This window comes from Macaca nemestrina, chromosome 3, assembly GCF_043159975.1.
Source record: "Macaca nemestrina isolate mMacNem1 chromosome 3, mMacNem.hap1, whole genome shotgun sequence".
NCBI classification, from domain to species: Eukaryota; Metazoa; Chordata; class Mammalia; order Primates; family Cercopithecidae; genus Macaca; species Macaca nemestrina.
In genome coordinates this window covers 49,512,418-49,538,217 of record NC_092127.1, presented here as the reverse complement: position 1 = coordinate 49,538,217, position 25,800 = coordinate 49,512,418, and the positions used below count along the sequence as shown (strand labels likewise).

Sequence of the window (25,800 nt, the reverse complement as noted above, 5' to 3'; positions counted from 1 at the left end):
ACCAAGTTACACATAGAAGCCGTCCACTTTTTCTGGGTGTCCACATTGCATGTATTACCTAGAATAAGCAGATGGATTGTGGACCTATTGTAAGCTTAGAGTCAGGGGCTCTGGGACCTAGAATCATGTCTCTCATGGCCAAGCTGTCTCCTCTCTGGAAGTCAGTTGACTATGCTCTGCTGCCATTTTTGCCCTGGACAGAAGCTCTAAAGTCCCCTATAGATCTAACAGCCCAGAATTTTATAATCTCTCTAGGTTTACTTGTGTATAGTTGGAAGATGAACAAACTGACATTTTAGATTTCCTTTTAACTTTATGTAAACCATATGTTTACATATTCTCTTCTAAAATATGTAACTAAGTCCTGATTTTGAAAAGAATAAGTTTGTCTATCACTATTTCTATACACTGTGTAGTAAAACCTGCTTAATTCAATTCCTGCTAATTTTGCATTTAGCTGTAACTTGGCTAAGGGCCAACTGAATATTTATCCTTATGTACAAAAAAAAGAGCTTACTGTGTAAAAGAATAGGTACAATAAAGGTTATAAGGGGAATGTTTAACCTACTTAATATAGAAATGAGTCTCAAAAACTCAAGAACTCAGACTCAAATTTAAATAAGCAATTGATACATGTATTATGAATTCTTCTCAGATATTTAAGTAGTTTCCCAAGGATGTTTATTTACTAACAGTTCAACAGTCTAGTTTGAATTACTGTTGTTACTTTTAAATATATCACATGCAGTATATATTTACTACCATACTTCAATTCACATTCTTCTCAATTCAGACAGCTGTTTGCCCAAATTAGTTTAAATTAGGGAGAGTCTATTGTATTCATAAACTTCATGTAAACAGCAGAAATGATGACTATAAAATTTGTCTTAGGTTTGTTGGAACTCTGAGCTTAACTTCGATCTGAGATTTGCAGAGAATGAACATGGATAATGGTCATTACTGATTTCTTGCAGCTGTAACTTAACAGAATATGTATACTCTAATACTGTACCCATGGTAATTATCTCATTACTATGAAGTGTCACAGAAATACATTATGTGTAGTACGCCCTGAATCACATTTAGCAATTTCTTTTTATGTTTTAAACCTGGAAGCTTACTGTTCTCTAGTAGTTGGAGGTTTGCATGGAGGTCTGGGGCTTAGCATGGGACTCCTGCACTCAAACTGGAGTTCCTTGGCAGATGTAGAACCAGCTTTGTGACCCTGATCACTCTTTTAAACTTTTCTGTACCTCAATTCCTAATTTGAAAATAGGCATATTCACATCTGACCTCTACTATACCTCATGGAAAGGATTAGTAAGATTAGGTCTATAAAACAGTTGGCCACCACGAGGAAAAGCATTAAGGAAATTACTCAGCCCTCTGCAGTGGTGACTTCTCTAACTGCATGAATGTTTAATGAACAGGTATATATAATACTCGACACGTCCATGGAGCTTTTGATGCACGTATCTCAACATCACTGAAAGAAATGCATAGCAACAATTATCAAAGACCTGGGAAGCATCAACTCACCAGCCAGAGAGGGCAGACACAGAACAGCTTAGTTTTTAACATCATACTGTTCAAGAGCAGGGGTATAGCCAAATATAGTTACCCCACAAACCCAAAGATAAGGCCTTAAACCAGGTGTGGTAATCCCAGCACTTTAGGAGGCCATGGTGGGTGGAGGTCAGGGGTTCAAAACCAGCCTGGCCAACATGGTGAAACCCATCTCTAATAAAAATACGAAAATTAGCTGGGCATGGTGGCGCATGTCTGTAATCCCAGGTGGCTGAGGAAGGAGAAATCACTTGAACCCAGGAAGTGGAGGTTGTGGTGAGCTGAGATCACCCCACTGCACTCCAGCCTAGGCCGCAGAGCGCAACACCGTCTCAAAAAAAAAAAAAAAAAAAAAAGATAAGGCCTTAGAAATGAGAGGCATCCAGCCATACATGTGAGTGTGCCTGAATAATATATAAGCACAAAAGTTCCCTAAGAAAGTAAATGCATAGTTGGAAATGAGTCCTGTTAATTAAATGAGAGGAGTCAGCAAAGAGATAAAAAAAATTGTCTCGGTGAGAGATCAACATAAAACATCATCAAGAAAGTAGGACAAAACAAAGAAGAATAATTGTGGTCAAATTTGTAGTATCAGTTGCAGCTTTGAAATGAGAACTAAGAGACCACTAGGTTGGTAACCAAGTAATTCACTGAGAAGCTGAGCGCGGGTTCATCTATGACACTCAGCAGCCTCAACATCACCTGGGAACTTGTTAGAAATGCAAATTATCGGTCAGTCCCCAGGCTTTCTGAATCAGAAACTCTGAGGGTGGGGCCCAGAACACTGTGGTTTAATAAGCCCTCCAGATGTCTGTGATGAGTAGAATTCTTGCACAAGAAGTGTTTTCCGTCCAACAGAGCCGAGAGGATAGAAATGTTCTGCATCTGCACTCTGCAGTACTCAGTCACTAGCGGCATGTGGCTACTGAGTACTTGATATGTGGCTAGTGCTACTGAGGTACTGGTTTTTAAATTAAATTCAAATTTATTTAAATACTGAGTTATTTATTTTTAAATAAATTCAAAATAGCTACATGCAACTAGTGGCTATTATATTGGACAGCACAGTTCTAGAATAGTACTGTAAATGAATGCCAGTTTTTGGTCAGGGAACTGAGGCAAATGGAGATATTAGGAAATGAAGAATGGAGATATTAGGTGTGACTCTTCAGTATATGAAATCTTGTTGCAAGAAAGAAAAAAGGTATCATAGGTTGTATATCATGGGGTGAAGTTAAAGGTTTTTTCAGGAGAAGTAAGTTCTGAGTGGGTGTGAAGGAGAAGGAACGTCAGGAAGCAGGATTCATTGACACTAAGGAAGGAAGGACAAGTGCAAATGTGTGTTGGAAAGTCTGAGAAGTATAATACAGGCATACAGATATATATAATTGTGGTTAAAATATTAGTAAGAGAAAATTTACCATCTTAGCCATTTTTAAGTATACAGTTCGGTGGCATTAAGTACATTCACACTGTTGTACAACCATCTCCCCACCATCCACCTCCAGAAATCTTCATCTCGCAATACTGAAACTCTGTATTCATGAAACGACTCGTCATCCTCTCCATTCCCCGGACTCTGGCAACCACGACTCCACTTTCTGTCTCTATGAATTTAACTACTCTTCGTACCTCACATAAGTGGAATCATACAATATTTATCTCTTAATGACTGGAATATTTCACTTAGCATCATGTCCTCAAGGTTCGCCTGTATTGCAGCATGTCAGAATTTCCTTTTTTTTTTTTGAGATGGAGTCTTGCTCTGTCACCCAGGCTGCAGTGCAGTGGCACGATCTTGGCTCACTGCAACCTCTGCCTTCCGGGTTCAGGTAATTCTCCTGCCTTAGCCTCCTGAGTAGCTGGGACTACAGGCGCACACCACCATGCCCAGCTAATTTTTTGTATTTTTGTAGAGACGGAGTTTCACTGTGTTGCCCAGGCTGGTTGTGAACTCCTGAGCTCAAGCAATCTGCCCGCCTTGGCCTCCAAAACTGCTGGAATTACAGGCATAAGCCACCACACCCAGTCCAGAATTTCCTTTTTAAGGCTGAAAAATATTTCATGGTATCTTGTTATGGTCTAAATGGTTGTCTCCTTGCTGAAATTCACATGCTGAAATCCTAACCCCCAAGGTGAGGGTATTAATACTAGGTAGGATGTACGGCCTTTGAAAGGTGATTAGGTCATGGCATGGATCCTTCATGAAAGGTAGTGCCCTTATCAGAGGCCCCAGAGAGCTCCCTCAATCCTTCCATCATGTGAAGACATAGTAAGAAGACAGTTGTCTATGATCCAGGCAGCAGGCCCTCTCCAGACAAGAATGTGCCAGCACCTTGATCTTGGACTTCCCAGCCCTCAGAACTGTAAGAAATAAGTTTCTGTTATTTATAAGCCATGTAATATTTGGTATTCTGTTACAGCAGCCTGGAAAGACTAAAACATATGTACATACCACACTTGGTTTATCCATTCATCCATTGCCTCCACATTTTGGCTATTGTGAATAATGCTGTAATGAATGTGGGTATACAAATATCTCTTGTAGACCTGTTTCAGTTCTGCTGGCTAACTATCCAGAAGCAGAAATATTGGATCTTATGGTAAATCTGTTTTTAATTTTTTGAGAAACTGACACACTGTTTTCCATAGTATCTGCATCATTTTACATTCCCATAGAGGTGTTTGTTTTTGAGACTATGAAGAAGGGCACATCAGTGCCATCAAAAGAATGATAAAAAAAAATGTGGGAGAGATATGTTGAGATGGAATGGGGAGAGGTGGAGACAAAGAAGTTTGGCTCTAATTGTCTTTCTTTTCTCAATGACCTTGACAAAAGGTTATCATCTCCAAGGAAGAACATTGCTAAGGAGGAAAAAATAAAGGCTTGAGGAGAGAAGTAAATGGTTTCGTGCAGCTAGTCCGTTAGAGGAAAACAGGAAACATTCTGAGCTCTGAAGCAGAAGTATAGGCACTGTTGTGGGTCAAATTGTGTCCTCCCCTGCAAAATGATATATTGAAGTCCTAAACTTCAGTATCTCGGAATGTGACTTCATTTGGAAGTAGGATCTTTGCAGATGAAATTCATTAAGATGAGGTCATACTGGAGTAGAACAGGCAAAACCCAACACAGCTGGTATCATCTTACAAGACGACAGCCATGTGAAGACATGAAAACACACAGGGAGAGTGCCGTTTGACGGTGGAGGCAGAGATTGGAGTTATGCAGCTGCAAGCTAAGGAATGCCAGAGACTGCTGACAAACTTCTTGAAACCAAGAAGAGGTAAGGAAGGATTTCTGCAGAGTCTCAGAGGAAGCATGGCCCTACTCACCCTGCTGACACCTTGATTTTTACCTTCGAGCATCCAGAACTGTGAGACAATCCATTTCTAGTGTATTAAGCCACCTAGTCTATGGTATTTCTTATGGCAGCTCTAGGAACTAATATAGCCACAGGGCATGAATCCGCAGTAGGCCAAGGTCATCCTCTGCCAAGGCCCAAATGAGTATTTCCAAATTACTGTGCATCCCACCTGTGAGCAGTATGCTTCCTGACACACAGTGATAACGTAGGTAATAAGTCAATGTAATACATATTTTGAATCACAGTCCTTACTAAAGGGTTTTCTTTCTGTCTTTTCCAGGCATAAATGAGGCATGCATATGAACACACTCAATTGTATGCTTCTAAGAACCAAGAGGGGAGAAAAAAAATCTCAGTATCCTGGGGCAGAAGTACGTGGAGTAGTTGTGTACAAGTAATGCCTTAGTGCTGTCATTATCTGGAAGTTCTGGATTTTATGTCACCTACATTTGCCCCTTAATTTTTTTTTATGGATTATAATCCTAAGTATGGCTCTTACTTCACCCATAAAAGTCAAAGACCTATCTAATTTTTAAAATTTCTAAATCTGTCTGCTTTTTCCTTTTTCTGACTTCGGTCTTTGTCCTAAGTGCCGATGATTTTTGGATAACAGTAATCCAATTATTTTCCTACTTTTACATTTGAGTTTCATGGGGGAAAACACAGCATTAATGGTCTGGTGATGACTGCAAACAGATGAAGCCATCTAAGAAAAAGCTGTCTGTTATGTGCTCCTGGGTGACTCTCTCAGAGGCAGGCATGCAATGGCTGTGAGAGCCAAAGAACCAAGGGGCTGTGGGGGTGTCAGAGTTGCCACTGATTTCAGTGCAAGATATGGGTTTAGGTCCCTCATAATGTCTCAACAGAAGACTATGGCGGACGCCCCTTGGAAGGGTCGCTCAGCTATTGCTGATATGGAAGCAGTGCGGATTATTTGGTTAGGCAGAATAACCTTGAACATCTGCCAAGTCAAAACACAAGTCATAAAACAAACACAAAGCTTTTCCTTGCTGCCCACTTGCTCTCTTCCTTTAAAATACTTCTTGTTTTGTTAAAATTCACCTTCATCCTAGTAAAAGAGGAGGAAATGGGTTGTGAACTGCAATTGTAAAGAAAAAACATCCAGTGATAACTACATTAAAATTTTTTTTTTTTACAAGAAAAGTATCCAGTAACAAATTGTTTCCCTCCTCCCTTCCTTCCACAGCTCCTCATATATATATTTTAAAAGCATTTAGACTTTGGCTTTTTATGAAAGGCATACAGTAAAAGTATCACAGTTCCAAAATTCCAAAGCGATTTCACAATCATAATGAAATGAGGGAGGAAATGGTTTTGCGAAGGTCTTAAAAACAATCACCCCATGTTACTATGTGAAGCATCTTTATAAATTATAAAGGGCTCAGCAAAAATTAGTTCATTCATTCAACAGACACTCACCGAGCATCATTTCTACACGAGGACCTATGTAAGAAGCTAGGGATGAATAAGACACAGTCTGCCTGGTAGAGCTCACAACAGAGGGAGACAGTTATTATTATTCATTATAATGTGGCTAGGCTTCTCCTGCCTTTTCCTATCCCCAGCCCCAGGAACCTTGATTTTAATTCACAAAGCACCATATTGTGGGGAGGAAAAAAAAAGAAAATGACCACAGTAAATCCTGTAAAGGTGGCAGGTCTCTCCAGAAATAGAGCTACACTGTGAGCTTAGACCTCCTTTAAACTAATGGCAAGGAAAGAAAAGAACACAGCAAAATGCCTAACCCAAATGTACCAAACCCGACTACAACAAATAGCTAGAACTAAATGAGAGAAATTCAAAGTTAATTGGGAGAGAAAATGATGGAGAGGACAAAAATCAATTAAAAAGGAAGATGAAACCAACTGGAATAAAGTCAAACACATCTTTCTCTTTTCCCCAGAATCGCCCCAGAGTGTCACCTGAAGAAAGACGTTACCTTCAGCTCCACTGGAGACTTTGAGGTTTCACAGACAAAGGGATCCAAGTCTGGAGTGGATAACCCAATTTCCACATATTTTGGTTTTAATTCAGATAAGCCAACTTGAATATCGAAAGTCAGGTTGTTTTTTTTGTTTTTTTGTTTTTTCTGATATGATTTTATGCCTGCTTAAAACCAGTGGCTAAGGAGAAAGGGCATATACAATACATCTAAAATCATTCAATTACCTTAAGTCAACTGGGAGGCTTATATTTACTGAAAATAGGTATTCAACTCCCATATTACAAAGACATGCAAATGACTCCCATGTTGCAAAATACTCTGGATAGTTTATTACTCTTCTCTCTTGTTGGAGGAGCAAGGGAAAAGGCTTGAGAGGCTGATCAGGAAAATACTACATTTGTCAGTTGGCAACAGCAGCAGGTTAACACAGCCTCTTGAATTAACAGCTCACAGGAAGGGAAAAAAACCAACTCCTCTTTGGAAGCAGATTCATGCTGCAAAATTATCCAAGTTAATTTCCTTCAGTTAATTATGTCAGTTTCCTTATTAGCAAAGGGAGATGACCAAGTCTAGTCTCCATCTAATGACTCAGAATGATGAGGTCAGCTGGCCCCATCTCTATGTTTAAACCTAACTTTCAGACAGAGTCTCACAGAACCTACATGGGTAGAACTTGCCCTAACCAGTATTTAGTTCTGCTGTTAGTACTGTTTAACCAAGGATTCTCTCAGAAATGTCCGCGTAGGTTATGATTGAGATCTATTAATGGCTAAGTTACCACACAGCTTCATCTCAGAAACCTGTGTGTATGAATCCAAGGTACGAAAGCATCTAGTATCCCTTGTAAGGCTGGTGGCTGAACAGCATTGGGCGGGGGCGGGGGCAAGAGGATTCCTCTGAACCCGCCATAACATGGCACCTTGTATGGAGGGGGGGTTCACAGTGAACATGCCCTGACCTCCTTGTTATCTTAAGCAAAATTTTGGGGTGACGAGGGGTAGGGATGGGGACAGGAATTCCTCCGGAATCCCTCTGGAATCCGGGTCCAAGCCAGAGTAAGCCTGCTAACACAGGTGAACCAAATTTACTGCTACTCAGACTGGCCCCAACCATTTATGCACTCCTTAAAGTTATCAGCAAACAGCAAGCTTTTCTTGTGTGTGCATCCACTAAATGCCAGGCAAATTCAAGATCTTTTCTCTTAATTCCCACATCAACCATGCAAGGTAGGTTAATAAACATCATTTATACAAATGAGGAAACTGGGGCTCAGGGAGATTAAATAAATTGCCCAAGGTCACATAGCTAGTGTGAGATTTGAATTCCAAAGCCTGTGCTTTTCCGTTACAAGCCTCACCACTTGTGAATAAAATGTGTTTCTCATTTCCAAACTATTCCACAGCCTGGCTCCTGAGATAGGAAAAAAAAGGAAGGCATCCTCAGAACTGCTTTCTCCCCTCCATGGTTGGCTGGCACATAAGAAGTTACTCTCTGAAACTGGATCTCCTATAAAGGCTGTTGTTCTTTCAGCCGTTCTCAGAACATTTCTGCTACTGAGATGCTGAGTTATAACTCTACATTGGCCACCAACCCAATGCCAGCCTGATTCGGAAGAGAATGGTGTTGGCAACAGCAGGCCACCTGTGTGGGGTTATGGTAATGGCCAGTCCTATTGGTGACCACTTTCCAGGGATATCACTACTGAAGCACCAATATAAGGACACATTTCCCAGGAAACCAATCCTGCTCATAAGCATGTATGCTGTGCTCCAGGTGGCCAGGGCCTCAGCACTTAAAAGTCGAGAGGGCCACCAACCACGGTTCTATTGCTACAGTTGTAAAAATTTGCACTCGGTAGCCACTGCCTTCACCCAGGTCTTTCTATTTTTCTTTATTAATAGCTTTACATTTCCTATTTTTCATAATATAAGGCTAATATTGCCTGGTTCAGAAGAGGGTTGTAGGGATTAAATAAGGTAACATAAGCAAATGTATCCACCAATGGTACTTGAAGACTTTTTGTAACTTTCCCTCCTGTTAACAATTTTATAGTGACTTGTAGGGATTTTCTAGTGAGTGTTCTTTAACCTCCTGTACAATACTATAATAAAATATAGAGATAATGCAGATATACATTTCTTAGATGACAGAACAAGGGTTCTGTGACATTGATAATGCTGACTTTTTAAACTGGAGGTTTACATAAAAACAGATTTCCAGAGTTCTGAGAACCCTAGAAAATTGTATGCAGAATTTTGTGGGTATGTGTCTTTTTCAGAAGAGAAGGTCCAAAGCTTTTCTCAGATTCTCAGTGCGGCCCATGACTCTCCAAAAGTTCAAGAACCACTTTCCTATAGGTTAGCAGTAGCAAGATTTGGTGGGTCTAGCTGTAAAGTCTTGTCTTTAAGGCAGGAAAACCTTTCTCATAAGCAGCTTTGGTTTCCTTGAAGTTTGAAGCCATGTGCTCTTGCAATTCTAGGTTGTATTAAATATATGTATGTTCTCCAAGTCCAGGGAGACATAGTTATACTCTGCACTGAAGCCATCTAGAGGGTTGAGTTCCATTCTGAAATTATCACTCTCATCAGGTGGCAGTGCAGCAAGAGGGCAACATCAGGGGAAAGAAGGTCCCAGAAACCATGTCAAGTGAAAAGGAGGCCAGGGAGCTGAGGACATTTTGCTAGAGAAAGAGGAGAGTTGAGGAGTGGGAACACCACAGCTCCTCTTGAAAAAGTTAATGGTTTGCTATGTAGGAAGAGAATTAGATTTGATCCATGTAGCTCCAGAACATGGAACTAAGATCAATGGATGCAAGTAATGGGGAGAAAGAATTCAGCCTCTATATAAGGAGAAACTTTTAAAAAACTATTAGAGAGATTCAAAATAGAAAGGGCTGCCTTGTGAGGCTAATGAGCTTCCTGTCCCTTGAAGTTTTCATACCGAGGCTACATGTTCATCTGTCAGGGATTTGCAAAGGGGATTCTTTATTGGGTGGAAAGTAGGAGAAAATGACCTCTACGATTCCTTCTAATTCCATGATCTGTCTATTAAGGTTTTATATGTCCTATTAAAATTTATAGTCAAAGACCCATACACATCTTCCTTTACTTTACAGAATAGATACTTGAGGTGAGTCCCTTTATAAAGGGAATAATCAGACTTTCTCTTTAAGTTTTGATTTTTATTTATTTTGTTTTCTTAAAATGGGGTGCACCTATGTTCAGACGCCGTGTCTGTGTGGCCAGCACACACACCTTCCATCTGTCACCTTTTCTGAGTCTCCCCTGCCTGCTCCCTGCCTGGACTCTTGCGCTATTCTTCCACTAGCCGTGCTTCCCATCTTAGCCTCTCCAGTCTACTCTCCACCAGCATCCAGAGTCACTGTTGAAACACATTCTTCAGAGTATGTCTTTCTGCCTCAAATCCTTCTACAGACTCCCATTTCTCTTAAAGTCAAAGTTGCCTAAGAGGCGCTGGATGGCCTGGTGTCTCCCAGCTCCTTCATACCCGTCTCCCCTCCACCACCACACTCCAGGCGGCCGTGCTGGCTTCTCTACGGGCTCTTTCCCTCCTCTGCATCTGCACCGGCGCTTCTCCCAGCTCCTTGCTGGGCTTATTGTCATCCTTCAGATTTCAGCTCACGTCTCTCCCCGGAAAGGCTGTTCTGGCCACCCTGGCTCAGTGAGCTGCACCTCCCACTTGTACTTTATCGCATCCTTCTGTTTTGTCTTCTTCACACCACTGATCACAATTTATAATCATTTTGTTTCTTTCTTTTTCCTTGGTATTGTCTTCTCCCATTTGAGTGTTGGCTCAAGGACCTAGTCTGTGTTGCTCACTAATGTGTCTGTCTCCAGTGTCTAGCAGAGAGATAAGCACACGACTGGTGGTCAGTACATGTATCTTTGGAATGAAAGAATGAAAGAATAAGTCATTACACGGACATGTCTGTCCAGCATAGTAGGTGGCTCTGGAGCTGAGTGTGACCTCATTCTTTAGAATGTAAGCAGGAATCCTTTCTGAATGCTGCCTCCATTTACCTAGCAGAGTACTGTGCATACCGCAGGCCTGCAAGAGAATTTTGGACTGACCCCCAAGAAGCACATAAATGTAACTTAAAGCCAAATATTAGAGAAAAAACATCTTTTTCACTGGAGAGAGAAGGCCATTATCCATGTCTCTTAGTTTCCTCTATGCACAGTGGGGTTAAATCCTAAAGAGAAATACTACAGGTCCCCAAATCTAGGATAGTGTGTCTTTTTTCCTCTGAGGGCTCTCAGAAAAAATATTCTGGCAGTGAGGAACAAGAGATGCTGGAATGAGTTACTGAGGAGGTGGTAGAATCTCCTTTTCTGGAGATCTTTAAAAATAGAACAGCCATCTGGGATGATTTAGATATGGTCTTCATTGAAGAAGGGGGAGGAAGGGGGATGAAGGATCTCTCTAAGTCCCATCTCATCCTTGATTTTCTGATATTTCACTTTAAAGTTTTATTCATGGCAAATGCCTGAAAGGAGCTAGGAATTCACATTTTCTTTTTAACTCAAAGTTAAATCCCATTTTATTTTGAACTGTAATTCTGCTGAATCACTATCCTTCTCTCTTCAAATGGGCAATTTGGATGTCATAAGTTTTTTATGTAGAAAGTTTTGGATGGAACTTAACTTTCCTTCTCTCTTTCTTAGAAAGGAAAGCAAAGGGATGTACGAAGGACAAGTTCAGAGGTTGGGAATGACAGGCAGAAGTGCGAATCTCTGCGTGGATTCTGCTCCTGCCACTGAGAAGAGCTGAGGGAGGCGAACAGTACATGGAAAAACAGGCCAAGACTTCATGGAATGTGGAACATCCCACAACAGGGACCTGGTGCAGCTGAACACAGGAGTTCAGCCCTAGAGGTCTAGTTTACTATTTATAACTATTGAGTCTTCATTTTTGTTTGTTCATTTGTTTTCATGGGATGAAGCTTGGTAAAGTCATGTAAATGACAAGAGGTAGACTTTTCTTCTATTTGGCTATGAAATTATGGCAGTTGAGCTGTTTCCTCCCTTTGTTTGATAAGTCAAACGAGAAGTTGCAGAGTCAAAAGAATAATAGATTTTAATACACATCAGGCTGAATCTTACTATTTTTGCTATAGAGGCCATGCTGTAAAAAAGCCTTGTTAAATTTGTTTCTCAGCACTATTTGTATGTCATAACTGTTTTTCTAACCTAAATAAACTGGTTGCGATTATCAAATACATTTATTTTTAAATGTTCATTACAAGCACTGTTGTTCATAACAAACTAACGACTAATGACTTCAGTTATTTTTTTTCCAAAGGGAACAGAGATTTCAATGACATTCACTTTTTTGCCTTTCTGTAAGTTAATGAATAATCCATATTTTAATGGAATATTGTGTTAAGTTGGAACAAAGTGTGACCAGAAGGGTCTTCACAAAACATGCTTGCAAACTGTGGCCTTGTCACTTTATATGATATTAACCAAGGACACATGCTTCTTTGTTTGCTTACTGAGCCCAGGACTGGCTGTGTATCCACACAAGCAACACTTCTGTGGATCTGTGCGGGTGTGTCTGTGCACTGGTGCTAGAAGTGGAAGCCAAATGCCAAAATCCACAGAAAGAATATTCTAAGGTAGAAATAAGAACTCCGCAAAACAAAAAGGCAGAAAAAGAATATTCTCTAAGAACTTTAGTATGAATTACATTAAGGGACGTTTATAATACAATATGCACACACCGTTGTGTTTTGGTACATCCTGTTACATAACTGTTCACTAAAGTGGCCATCAACCACCTTTCATTAGTGGAGGACACACATTTGTCCAGGGCAGACGGAGACATCTGATCCTTAATAGAGCAGAATTAAGTGTCTGCAGGGAGACTGTAATTTCTACAGAGCATGGCTCCAACTTTTCCTCCCAGGAGGCCCCAGTCCCAGTCCCGGAGTCCCCAGGATGACTGTCTGGGGTGAGTGAACTGCAGGAGTCCAGCTGGGGCCAGGGCTACACATAGGGAGATTTAATCTCTGGGATAAAGACTGGTTTGGGTTCAGCTACGTCAGACCTGAAGAACAGGCCCTTGCACACCACCTTCTCTCTGCTTTAGAATCTTCCCTTTGCTCCACTCACACCAACATGGGCAGGTGGGATCAGCTGAAAATGCCGTCTCACCAAATCCCACTGGCTGATTCCTTCTTTCTTCTGTTTTCTTTCCTCCTCATCTGCCCCCTTCTCCTGTCCACCTTACTTGCCCTGGTAGACTCCAGGGAGCCTCCAGGAGCCCTGGACAAACTCAGTGGGCCAGTGGCACATTCTCTGGAAAATCGAGGTCTGAATCTGGATCTAGCCTATCTACCGCCCCTGACACGACCTCCAACTCACATCCAGACTCCAGGTGGCTTGTGCTTAACTTCCACAATTTTCCTTTCCAGCTTCTGGTCAGTTTCCTTCCCTCTGCATGGCTGGCTGGCACATGTGAAAGCTGGTCACTTTGTTATTTACAAACTATAGTTTTCAGTCTCATACCCTCTCCTGAGCTGCTCACTATTGCTCCTGTGGGGTTTTCTCACAGTCTTCTTTCACAAATTCAACACCACCATTCCCTCAGTGCAAAACAAGCATAGGGAGCTTGCTGGGGCTTGCAGAAAGAGGGAGGGGGGCTGCTGCTTCCCAAAGCCCTTCCTCTGGCACTGCCAACGTTAACGCTGATCTGTGGGGAGACTGCAATTCTAACATAATGAGATATTAATGAGCTCTGCACATGTCCCTAGCCACAACACTTCTCTCTCCCCTCCCCACCAACCCCCCTTCAGCAAATCTAGAGAGAATCAGCTCCTTCTCTGACACTACAATTCCTCCACTTCTCCCGGAGCCTGCCCTCTCCCACTCCAGCACCTAGGCTGCCCCGCTCACCTTAGGCTGCCAGCACTACAGAGCACCAAATGGGCTGGCACTGCCTTGTTTCCTGGCCTAACGGATGCTTGTTTAAACACTGGAGCTGTTTGCATTGCTGCGGCTCACTGCATGTTAAACACAGTCCTCTGAAACCCTATGCCAATCCAATAAAGGTATCAGCAGTTCAGTGTGGGGAGGCAATTACTATATGGTCCCAAGTGTGCCTTCTAAGCTCTAGGAAGGAAAATTTGATCGAACAACTAAAAGGAAAATCTGATTCGGCTCAGCATCACGTGGAGGACACAAGGCTTAACTGCAGCCAGGTCTGTGGGGGCAGAGAGAAATCAATCCAGGAGCTAGGGAGAGCAAGTGCACATTGTTAAGAGGGCTTTAAGCCAGCCTGTTAGTAATACTGTCTCCTGAGTTTGGAGAGACACCCGCCTGTGCTCCCCCTTCTGCTCCCTTCAGCGTGCTTGCTTGCTTTTTAATTCCAAGGGGTATACTTATTTATTTTTTAATGACAAACTGCCATCCTTCTTAACACCCTCCACCTTCTCGCTCACCTTCAATTCCTTAAGCACTCATATTTAAAAAATGGCTTTTCTTGTGCTAGATCATTACCATATCAAAGGCAATGGAGAGAGAGAGCAAAAATGATAGAGGGATAACATACAGGCAGAGAGAAGAAGGCAGGCCTGCTTCAGAGAGAACGGTGGGTCCCTAACCTCAAGCTAATGATACCAGTCGATAATGCAATGGATTGGTTTTCTGCCTTAGCTAAGTCTGAAAAATCAGGGGAATTAGACACAAGATTTACAAGTATTTCTCACCCAAGAAGCAGAAGTTGGAAAAGTGAATCGTTCCCTCTGTTTTTAAGTTCTGGATATGAAAAGATATGGAGCCTAAGGTTTCTTTTACTTCTCCTTCTTTTTCATTTCAAAATCAGCTCCAAAATGGCCCATCTTTCCCGAGGAAGAGTGAGAAAGCAGCAATGTATGTGTCTGGCAACACAGAGAAATGCTACCCACAATGCTCACGTGGTGCCATCCATTCACCAGGAATTTTGCCAAATCCTTGTCTATTTCCCGAGGTTCCTGGCACAGGGAACACAGCCAAGATGGAGCGGAGGGCTGCTGTCAGCATTGGCCAGCAGTAGTGCCTATCTAATGCGTGTAAGGATAGAGCTGTTCCTTCAAAGGGTTTGAGACCAGAGTGCTTCCAGGGGTGCCGGGTAGATCCGAAATCTCATGGGATCCCCTGCACCCCAGTGCTGAGACGGGGAGGGAGCTCTGCTCATGATAGGGTGCCAGAGGGATAAGTAACACACTGAAAAGTATTCACTATAAAAGCACACTGACAGGGTCTCTAGACCAGCCCATTATGAGAGTCCCTGGAACAGTAGAGGGTCTGGCCTTGTACCCTAGACTTGACTTTGTATTTCTTACTGCACCAGCTTTAGAGAAACTCCAGCTCCCACACCCCTGGATCCAGACGATGGAAGCTCCACCAAGCAAACAGCAAGGCTCTACCCGCCCCACCCTGCAGTGGGGCACCGCACTCTGTCCACTTCCCTCTGTTACTGACTGGGACCAGTCACGAGAGCTTGTAGAGGACTGTCATCTTCAATGCCCATAACTGTTGACATCAGGTGAGGTATTATGATTTTACATATATTATACACACACAGTGTATTTGGTTCTTGTGTTCTCCTTAGTTTCTTGACTTAACATTTCATGGAACAGCCTCATTATCTCAGGCCTGGAAATATGGATAAATGCATTCTAAACCCCTTCTGAAAATTATGATAAATGCCTCGCTTGTCTTGCATATCGGGAAGCAAAGTGTTCTACTTAAGTTTTACATGTACATATTTTAAAGGGTAGTCTTTGCGTGTGTGTGTGTGTACACCTTTTAATAAAAATGTCAAAACAATTTTTAAAGATTTTAAACCTCTGTGATCAAAACCTTTCTAAAAATATTAGGGTGTTTCCTTGGCTTATTAGAAGGTAGATAATTAACTTTTTTTGATAACTCATAGTTACTGCCCTTATTAATTGGTTACAGGTCTGCTGGTTTGTCTAGGGGAAAAAAAACTACTTATTTGATTACTGGCTACCCTTATTATGAAGGAAGAGAACCTTGCAAAAAATGATAGACCAATACATTTACGAGACTCCCTATGACCCTGTTTTGATAGTACCCTGCTATATCTCCGACTGTAAAGTCTGTAGGAATGTTAGGTCTGTTCCTCAGTAAGGCATGAACTCACTCCCATCTCCACTCAGCAGAAATAGCACATTTTAATTTCTTTTCTCTTCCTAGTGTTTGACATATCACCATGGAATTAAAAAAGTGATACCAATGCCAAACTTCTTCAACCTATTATTCTCTTTTCCTCTCCCCAGACATAGAAACTCACAAAATCCCTGCGCTTCTATAATGTCATTCTAATCCAGAGATAGCGGCTAAATTATAATAAAATCACAGAAGGAAATTCTATTCCAGTGATGGAGAAATGTGGTAAAAGATACTATTTTGTTAACAGCAATTCTGAGATGATCGGAGTAGAGGCAATCACAAATGGACATGGTATTCTTCTTTTGATTGCTTCTTTGTGTGTATATTAAGAAGCTATTTTACCCTCATATATATAAAGAACTATCTCTGAAATCTTTACCTTTCATATTATTTACATAAAACTTTTCCTCCCTTTTTCTAATTTGTAATACACGAAATGTTTTCTCCATGTTATTCTGTTATCTTGAATTATGTTATCCTGGATCAAGAAATAGCATTCTATCCTTCTCACCAACATGAAACAGAAGTCATATCCTATTGTACAATTGTTAAATGATTATTAAAATCATTGGAGTCAGGTATACTACAGTGTACTTTCATCATCTGGCAGATTATGCTGAATAACAAACCAGATGTTCCATTACTTCACTCCCAACTACTACTTCTCTCCAAGAGGGGTGGGTTTGCACTTTGATATCCTACTTGCACACAGACGTAAAAATCTCTTTCTTCCCCTTAGGAAACTAGCATCTTATTATTCATTTACTACCTTCTCTGGGAAGAGCTTCCTTGATCTCATCTTAGTATTCATTTAGCTCATTACTTCCTGAGGACCAAAAATTACTAGAATGCTTTGTGAGACATAAAACCTGAGATTCCCAAATCTGCATTACTGATGATGGAAAAACCCAAATTAACAACGGAAGGAGCTGTGGTTCGGTGACCTTTCACTAAGCTTTTTTTTTTTTTTTCTTCAGTGTTTAGTAACACAGAGGCCTAATCAGCAAAACATGATTTCAGCTTCCTTTAGACAAATGAGACCTTTAGAGCAAAAGGTGATTTTGAGCAAAAACTAAATTTTGGACCCCTAAGCAAAACATTTAGAGAGGTTCCTTTTCCATTAACCATCCCCAGAAAGGACCTCAACCTGCAATGCGCAAGGGGTGGAGAGAGGATGAGTCCCTGTATTCTTTTTGTTTGTTTGTTTGTTTGTTGTGAGATGGAGTCTCACTCTGTCGAGCAGGCTTGAGTGCAGTGGTGCGATTTCATCTCACTGCAACCTCTGCCTCCTGGGTTCAGCTGTTTCTCCTGCCTCAGTCTCCTGAGTAGCTGGGATTACAGGCACCCCCTACCACACCCAGCTAATTTTTGTATTTTTAGTCGAGATGGGGTTTCGTCATGCTGGCCAGGCTAGTCTCGAACTCCTGATCTCAGGCAATCCACCTGCCTCGGCCTCCCAAAGTGCTGGGATTACAGGCATGAGCCACTGGATCCGGCCCAGTCCCTGTACTCTTGATAAGATAAAGTGGCCAAAAAAACAAGGTGTTGTCCAAAAACTGAGAGTATAAAAATAAGGATGAGAGAATGATAGAAACTGGGGCTAGTGCTCCACTTTCACCCTCACCATTGATGACATCTAATTTCAGGTAGTCACAATTGCCTTTCTTTGGAAAGGGTACCTGTCTGGTTAAGATCAAGCTGACAAGCACTTTGTTATAGTCTCTCTACTCTTCTGTATGTTTGAACATTTCTAAAATAAAAAGTTTTTTTATAAAAAGTATGTTGACTGGTTCACTGGAAAAGAAGAATGTATAGAAGGCAAAAGAAGTGAAGGATGTCAGTCCAGTCAACTTGGAACTGAAAATCTTGAGCAATCTGCCAAGTCACAATGCAAAAAGAAAGAGAAAGATGGAAAAATGCCAGATGCAAGGAGGGCAGCCCATGGTCCTGCTCAAAGAACTTTTTAGGGTGATGGGAAGGTCCAGAAAAAGGAGGACATGCTGCTGTCTGCATCTTGCCCTCAACAGAGGATTCAGACAGAGCTGCATCAGCTTCAAAAACCAAACACCCATATACTGAGAAGGCATATGCTCTGTTTATTTGACCCGAAGGAAAAAGGGTTTTGCTCACGCTGTCAGACCCATATATCTATAAACAAGTGGAAACAACAGATGTAAGGCATGGAAAGAAGTCGTGTATAGAAAGAATAAAAATAATATCTGACTGCTTGACTTTCTTTAAAGGTAGTTTAAGTCCTTTTCGGTTAAGGAAATGCCTACTATAGGGCCAGGCGCAGCGGTTCACGCCTGTAATACTAACACTTTGGGAGGCTGAGGTGGGTGGATCACCTGAGGTCAGGAGATCAAGACCATTCTGGTTAACATGATGAAACCCTGTCTCTACTAAAAATACAAAAAATTAGCCGGGCATGGTGGCAGGCACCTGTAGTCCTAGCTACTTGGGAGGCTGAGGCAGGAGAATTGCCTGAACCCGGGAGGCGGAGCTTGCAGCGAGCCGAGATCGCGCCACTGCACTCCAGCCTGGGCGACAGAGAAAGACTCGTCTCAAAAAAAAAAAAAAAAAAGAAATGCCTACCATATTAATGACTTAGTTTATGTAATTAATTAAAACCTGCAATTTTTTTTAAACTTTGAACTTTTTTGACTTGCAGAAAAGTTGCAGCATACAAAGCTTGTATCCTTTATACCACTTCCCTCTATGCTAACCATATGCTTACATAACCATAGCATAATTATCCAGAACAGGAGATTCATATTCATACAATACTATTAATTAAACTACAGGCCTCATTAGAACTTCACCATCTTTTCCACCACTGTCATTTTCTGTTTCAGAATCCTATTCAGGATGATTCCATATTGCATTTAGTTGTTACTTCTCCATAGAGAAGTATTGCCTTCCAGGCCATAACAATTCCTCAGTCTTTCCTTGCCTTTCTTGGGCTTGACGCTTTTGAGGAGAACTGATGAAAATGATTTTGCAGAATATCCTTCAGTTTGTGTTTGTTTAATGAGTTTTTTCTTCCTCCTTCCCTCCCTCTCTCCCTTCCTTTCCTTCCTTCCTTCCTTCCATCTCTCTCTCTCTCTTTCTTTTTGTACTTTTTGTAGAGACAGGGTTTCACTGTGTAGCCCACGTTGGTCTCAAACTCCTGACTTCAAGTGATCCGACCACCTTGGCCTCCCAAAGTGCTGGGATTACAGGCATGAGCCACCACACATGGTTTGTTTAATGGTTTTTCATGACTGGAATGAGGTTATGTATCTTTAGCAAGAATACTATAAAAAGGATGTTGTGTCTTTCTTTGTATATCATGTAAAGGGGTTCATGATGTCAATATGTCTTATTATGTGATGTTTCATTTGATCACTTGGTTAGGGTGGTATATGCTGGTTTTTCCACTGCAAAGTTACTTAATTTTTCCCTTGGTAGCAAATAAGCATTTTAAGTGAGATATGCTGAGACTACGCAAATTCCGTTTCTCCTCAAATCACTGCCCACTAATTTTAGCATCAATCTGTGAATCTTGTATGTAACAGTTATTACCATGGTATTTCCCCAATGGTGATTCTGTTTTCCACTTTCCTTTTATATGTATTCTTTGGAATTCTACTTAAAGAGTTGTCCCTTCTCTCCTATTTATTCTTAAAATTATTTATATAACTATGGACTTCTGGATATTATTTTATTCTATGGGTGAAAATCCAATGCTATCATTTTTTATCTAGCTGCTCAAATTCCTCTGTCTTTGGCCATTAGGAACACCATTTATGTGGACTCCTATGTCCTTTTGACAAGCCCATATCTTTTTTCTGTGCGTTTCCTTATTTACTGGCACTTTAAGATGTTTCAGGTTTATTTTGTGCTTGCCCTGCCTGAACCCTGGAATCAACTGCTTGCCAGGGTGGCTTTGTTCCTTTTACTGGACAATGATGTTTAGAAACAAGATACAGGTGCTGAGTGAGTTTATTGCTACTGGGCTGTTGGTTTTAGGCCTTATCGACAGAGCTCAGTAATACATGTGTGTATGCTAACCCATTTATATACATACAGCTATATTTCCGCATCTGTCTGTGTGTCTGTGTCTGTGTATGTGTGTGTGTATACGTACATTTCAAAACATATGAGTTACTGCTAGCCTGATTCCAATCCAACATCACAGCGTTCATGCTGGCCTTCTCCTTTCTGTATCCATAACTTTTCTCCATAAATGCGATACCTCTACTACCCTCCTTTAACTTAGAAGATAGTTATATTTAATGATAAGCTCTAAAGTCATCCATGGATTGATTTGGAAATGGATTTATTCATTTATAAAATATTAATTTGGCATGTACCATGCTGGAGGCTGTGGGCTCTGGGGTAGAACTCTGGGTGGAACACAAATGAATCTTAGCCCCTGCCCTCAGGTAGTTTATGGGCTACCAGAAAACATATCAAAAGAATACAGAGAGTAAGGACTGTTTGGAGAGACAAACAAATCGCTCTGGGAGTGTAGAGGAAGGAGAAATGTACTCCCATTGCAAAAATAAGGAAAGGCTTCATGGAGAAGCTGTGGATCTGTAAGGATGGGCAGGATATGGATCTGTAAAGATTAGGGGAAAGCACTCAAGGAAATGGGAATAGCTTGAATAAAAGCACAAAAAGGAACAGAAGTAAGGCAAGGCATGCCAAGGAAACAGAAAAGCTGTGTCTGGGGAGGAACTGGGTCCTGTGAGGGAAGCACGTGGGGGCAGCTGGGTCCCAGAGCTCAATGAACAGCTGGCTGCAGTGGAATGTGGCCTTGTCTGGTGGGCCTGGAGAGCCCCTGCAAGTTTGTGAGTAGAGAAGTGACCTGTCAGGAGTGACACAGTGGGACTCAGAGTGGAGCGGGATTTGGGGGATAGAGAAGATCTTTGGAGGAGATAAATATTTGCAAGCTACTGAAATAGTTTAGAGTATCCGACAGGGTCTGAATTGGGGCAAGGGCAAAAGGTGTGAAGAGGAGGGGATGTAAAGAGCATATGAGCATAATCAATTTTGACAACAAATTTTGTAAGAGCAAGAAGAGAGTCAAAGGTAACCTCTGGATTTCAAAAGGAGATATTAAAAACCAGAGCTAGAAACTAGGAGATAAGCAAGACGGTGGGAAAGTGTTCAATAGTCCCCCAAATGCAGAGTTGACATAGATCACTTTCCTGTGACTATTTCAGTGCTCTGTTGTGAGTGGACAAAAAAGGAGAGAAAAATCAGACTTTATATCAAACAATGCTGTTACTTTTTAGCAGCACTGGAAGTCTTCACCAGAGGAGAAAACCATACTAAGAAGCAAAACGAAATTTCTAGATGTTAATGAAATTGAATTTATCTGTGATTGTGGTTAGCCATTGGCATTGATAATCACCACAGACAGTATTTTCTTTGAAGGTAGATAGTTAGCACTCTCTAAACTAGAAATTGCCCCCATTTTATCCATTATGACTCTGGAGCTTTTACAACAGAACCATATAACTTCAGTCACCAGGGAGTTTTAGAACACTGAAGTTAGAATGGAACCATCACTGCTACTCCATTAATGTTGTATCACTATTCAGATGCAGTTTATCGCAGGGAACAGCTTAAACTCAAATATACTAGCATCTATCCGATCATGACAACACTTCTTAGTTGGTACATAACATATGGGCAGAGGCTGTGCTTGCCGGAGACTATCTGTCTTTCAGGCTTAAGAAGCAATGGCGAGTCAACTGCTGTCGTGCCACAGTCTCTGTTTATCATGTTCTTATTATCTTTCTTATTATGAAAGGAAAAGCTAAATGTGTTCATTTGTTTGCAGGGTGATAGACAACTTAATCACGTCATAGGGCAACAGGAAGGATAGAAGTGGAGGGAAAAAGAGCAAGCAACTTTTCTTCTATTCGATTGGGAAGGAGTTTGGAACTGCAGACCCATGGCTATAAGGAAGTCTGGTGTGGATGCCCAGCCTTGCCCCAAAGGGCAATAGGTCCTCGCTGAGTACTCCTGCATCCACTGCTCTCCCATCTTCCCGTTTGTAAAGGTGAGTGACTTCAAGCCTTATTTTAGGCAAAGTATCTCTCCTGCCCCAAAGGCTCTCACAGAACAAAGCTGCTACAATGGTTCCTGAAACAGACACGATTCCCACAGAATCAGAGATAATTTTCATTTCAGAAAAGAAGACAAAGACATTATTTAATTATCCTCTTCGGGACAAAAAAGTACCACGTGGAAGATGGAGGCCAACTATTTCTTCTTCAGGAGAGTCAAAAGAATCACACTCAAGAAGAGGTTCACTACAAAATCTAAGGATGCTCATGGCCAGAATGCATTTCCAGGCAGAGTTTGTGGACACTGAGTTCACAAAGGTGCGGATGAAGACTGTGCGCTGGGCTTCACTAGCACAAAGACGGGCTGATGGTGCAAAGACGAAGAGGAACAGTCCCAGCCATCAGGGAACTCAGCAGCTTAGAAGATACTAAACAGCTACTCCTCCAGGAATTAAGTTCCCTCACTACAAAGCTGCCATATTAAGAAACATCTTTATAAATTAAGGGAAGCAGGGTTGGCAGGATTGAAGGGTCAATGCAAGCACTGAAACACAGTAGCAAGGAATAGGTAGAGGCAGAAACTGTGACGTGGTAATCATCTTCTACCCGTGTGCACTGTCCCCATACCTCCCACAACACACTCTCCCCTCAGTTGCCACTTTCCCTGGTCTCTATGCTCTCAGGTACCCTCTTCTTAGTCCCTCTTTCTTACGTTTAAATGAGGAGTAACATGACACTAGACATCTGTACTTATTTATTAGTTACATGTTAGTATGTTGGTTCCTTTGGTTCTTATGTTACCAATTGATTTCATGATTCTTTTAAGTTTCTAGTTAGGAAATTGAAGGCTCTGTCACTGCTATAGGCATTTCAAGCTTGGCCATTAGGCTCTGTATATTGACAGAGATGAGAAAGACTGCTATAGGTACATTTTTAGTTCTCTTAAAAAAAACGGGTAAAAGACGTGGGGTAGAAGAATTAGAAGCAATGCAGAGTCCGTGTTTTTTTCTTTCTCCTAAGGTTATGGCTCGTGTCCCAAGTTGTTGGAAAGGAACCTCTGGTTGCAGCAGGACTGACGGTACAATTTGCAAGCCCAGTGTGAAATGAAAATGCAGGGCCCCTTGATCAAAAATTATAAAGAATCTCAAGACGGCGCCAGCAGAGCGTTAAAGCAAGCCCCAAGTCCCAGGCGCTGCACAGCCTCGCTCTTCTGCAGTTCAGCTCTTCCTTTTACGTTCCTCTTCTGGCTACCTCATTTATCCTTCCGTAAACCTTCACTGATGAGAGATGTGGTAGCCCAAGCAAGTCTATCATTCTTGCAACTAAAATGAACCGCACACTTAGGACACCACAGGTCTCCCACTGTCATTTCTTCCTCTTACCTTGTACCATCTAAAAATTGCAGGGATGTATTAAAATGCTTTCTACTCCATGTTATTTTAAGTAATATTTAATTAGGTTTTTATGCTTTAATATGATGTCTGATGTTCTGGATCGTATCTTCTGATTTTTTTTTCTACTATACTAAAGTTCCTGACACTAGCTTAGGAGGATGGACTGCATCCCCTTCATCAGAAGCCTTTGTCTTCCTTCTGCCTAAACTTCTGTCCCAGGCTCAACAATCCTCCCGTGCAGTCTCCTTCCGTAATCTCCCCTTCTGGAGAATAAAAAGAACTTTGTAAAAGTACTTTAGAAATAAGCCGGGCGCGGTGGCTCATGCCTGTAATCCCACCACTTTGGGAGGCCCAGACGGGTGGGTCACCTGAGGTCAGGAATTCGACACCAGCCTGGCCAACGTGGTGAAACGCCATCTCTACTAAAAAAAAAAAAACTACAAAAATTAGTTGGGCATGATAGCTGGTAATCCCAGCTACTCGGGAGGCTGAGGCAGGAGAATTGTTTGAACCCGGGAGGCGGAGGTTGCAGTGAGCCGAGATGGTGCCACTGTACTCCAGCCTGGGTAACAAGAGTAAAACTCCGTCTCAAAAGAAAAAAAGTACTTTAGAAATAATTTTCTTATTTGCATACTACTTTGAATAGTATTTTTGCCTGCTTTCTTTGCCCAAATTTTTGTAAGAAAAAACATCATGCAAATAAAAGGTACTCAATTCTTACTTTCACAACAGGGACAGTATCTTTCTCCTATTCTCAGATCTTCATTGCTTACCTTTTACATTAGTTCCTCGATGGTTTATAAGTTTTTGTTATCTTGATTTTTTTTTGATATCTTGTAATCTTTTTATATCACCTAATTTGAACTGGAATGGAAGGATGTCATCATGTGGGGAAAAATACTATAAAATACTTTCAAAGAAACTAAGTTTCATTGATCTCAAGATTATGCAGTACCTCAAACTAAGGTGAACAAAGTGTTGCTTCGTTAACAGGGACTTGGAGTCAGTTAAGTGCTTTAATAAGTAGATAAGGCTTATTTGCAATTAGCATATTGATTGTTTACATATAAATGAGAGCTTCTAAAGTGCTTGAGGGGAGCAGGAAAATAGCTTGTTAAGAGTTTTAAATGCCCCCCTTAGAGATCATTCATCTCTATACTAATAGACACTATCTTTGAACCACGTCTTTGCTAGTCCAAGGAGATATCAACCAAAAAGCTAAAATCACTATACATTTCAAATAAGTACAATTAATTAATGATCTTTATTTTTGGAACAATGTTACCAAAAGTCCCTTTAGAGTGGGTTCACCTGATGGACAAACAATTGAAAAGACAATCAGATACAGAACTAGTTTCACACCAGCCATGGTGATCTCTCGTATCTCCATTTTAAGGAAAACGACCAAATTTCACAAGTTTTGTTCACAGCTGACTGAACCAGGTAGAAGGACCCAACCCAAGGAAAGCCCGTGGTCTCTGTATGACACAGATGGGCTTGAAAAATGAGCTTGGTCTGTCAGCTTCTGACCCTCCCAAGTTTATCTTGAAACACAGAGAAACAGATACAGTTAGCTGTGGCAGCAGAACCTAAAAGACAGCAACACAGAAGACAGGCCAAGGGAGGGGATGAGCCACATTCGAAAGCCAAGAAACTAAGAAATTTCTATGAGGAGATAGAGATGTGGAGAGAAAGAAAGAGAAAAGAAGGAAGCAAGTAAGGAAGGAGGGAAAGAGTGGGGAAGGAAGGAAGAAAAGAAAGGGACACACACATAGCCACACAGGTAAGACAGATGATAGATGGAATCTGCGCCCCTTGGAGGGAGGGGTTCGCCCCTATATTTTCCCTGGTTGGCTCTTTCTACTCAGAGCCCGCCCATGAGCATCCTTAGAGCCAACTTCTTTGTCCTTTGAGGTAAACTGGGGCGCTGTTGTTCCTTACTCTGTAACTTGCTGTCAAGAGACTAAAACACCCAAACCATCTTCCAAATAGGAACAAGGGGTGGGGACAGGGCAGGATGGGGAGACATCCAACACGTAATGCATTTTACACTGAAAAGCCTCCTTCTCATGCACGTGAATTTGCTTAAATATTTCCAAATTTTCACCAAGACGGCACCACAAAAACGTCTTTTTCTGGGCTTCTCAAGGCCTATATCCTGAGAGTGAGTAAAGCTGGCGGGGCGGCTACGCTGTTTGGGCCTGATGCCAGCAACATGGTGGAGTCTGTCACACTCCTTTGATGTTCACA

At 41.5% G+C, this 25,800-nt stretch overlaps 1 protein-coding gene and 1 long non-coding RNA gene across 5 annotated transcripts in view; one reads left to right on the top strand and one right to left on the bottom strand.

Moving 5' to 3' along the window:
* The window catches only part of LOC105493274 (mastermind like transcriptional coactivator 3), a 436,328-nt gene that overhangs the window by 192,407 nt on the left and 218,121 nt on the right, over positions 1-25,800 (bottom strand). The window lies entirely within an intron of this gene.
* Positions 21,648-23,314, top strand: LOC105493272 (uncharacterized). Its single transcript, XR_011620957.1, has 3 exons — positions 21,648-21,761; positions 21,928-22,149; positions 23,177-23,314. It is a non-coding gene; the product is annotated as an uncharacterized lncRNA (long non-coding RNA).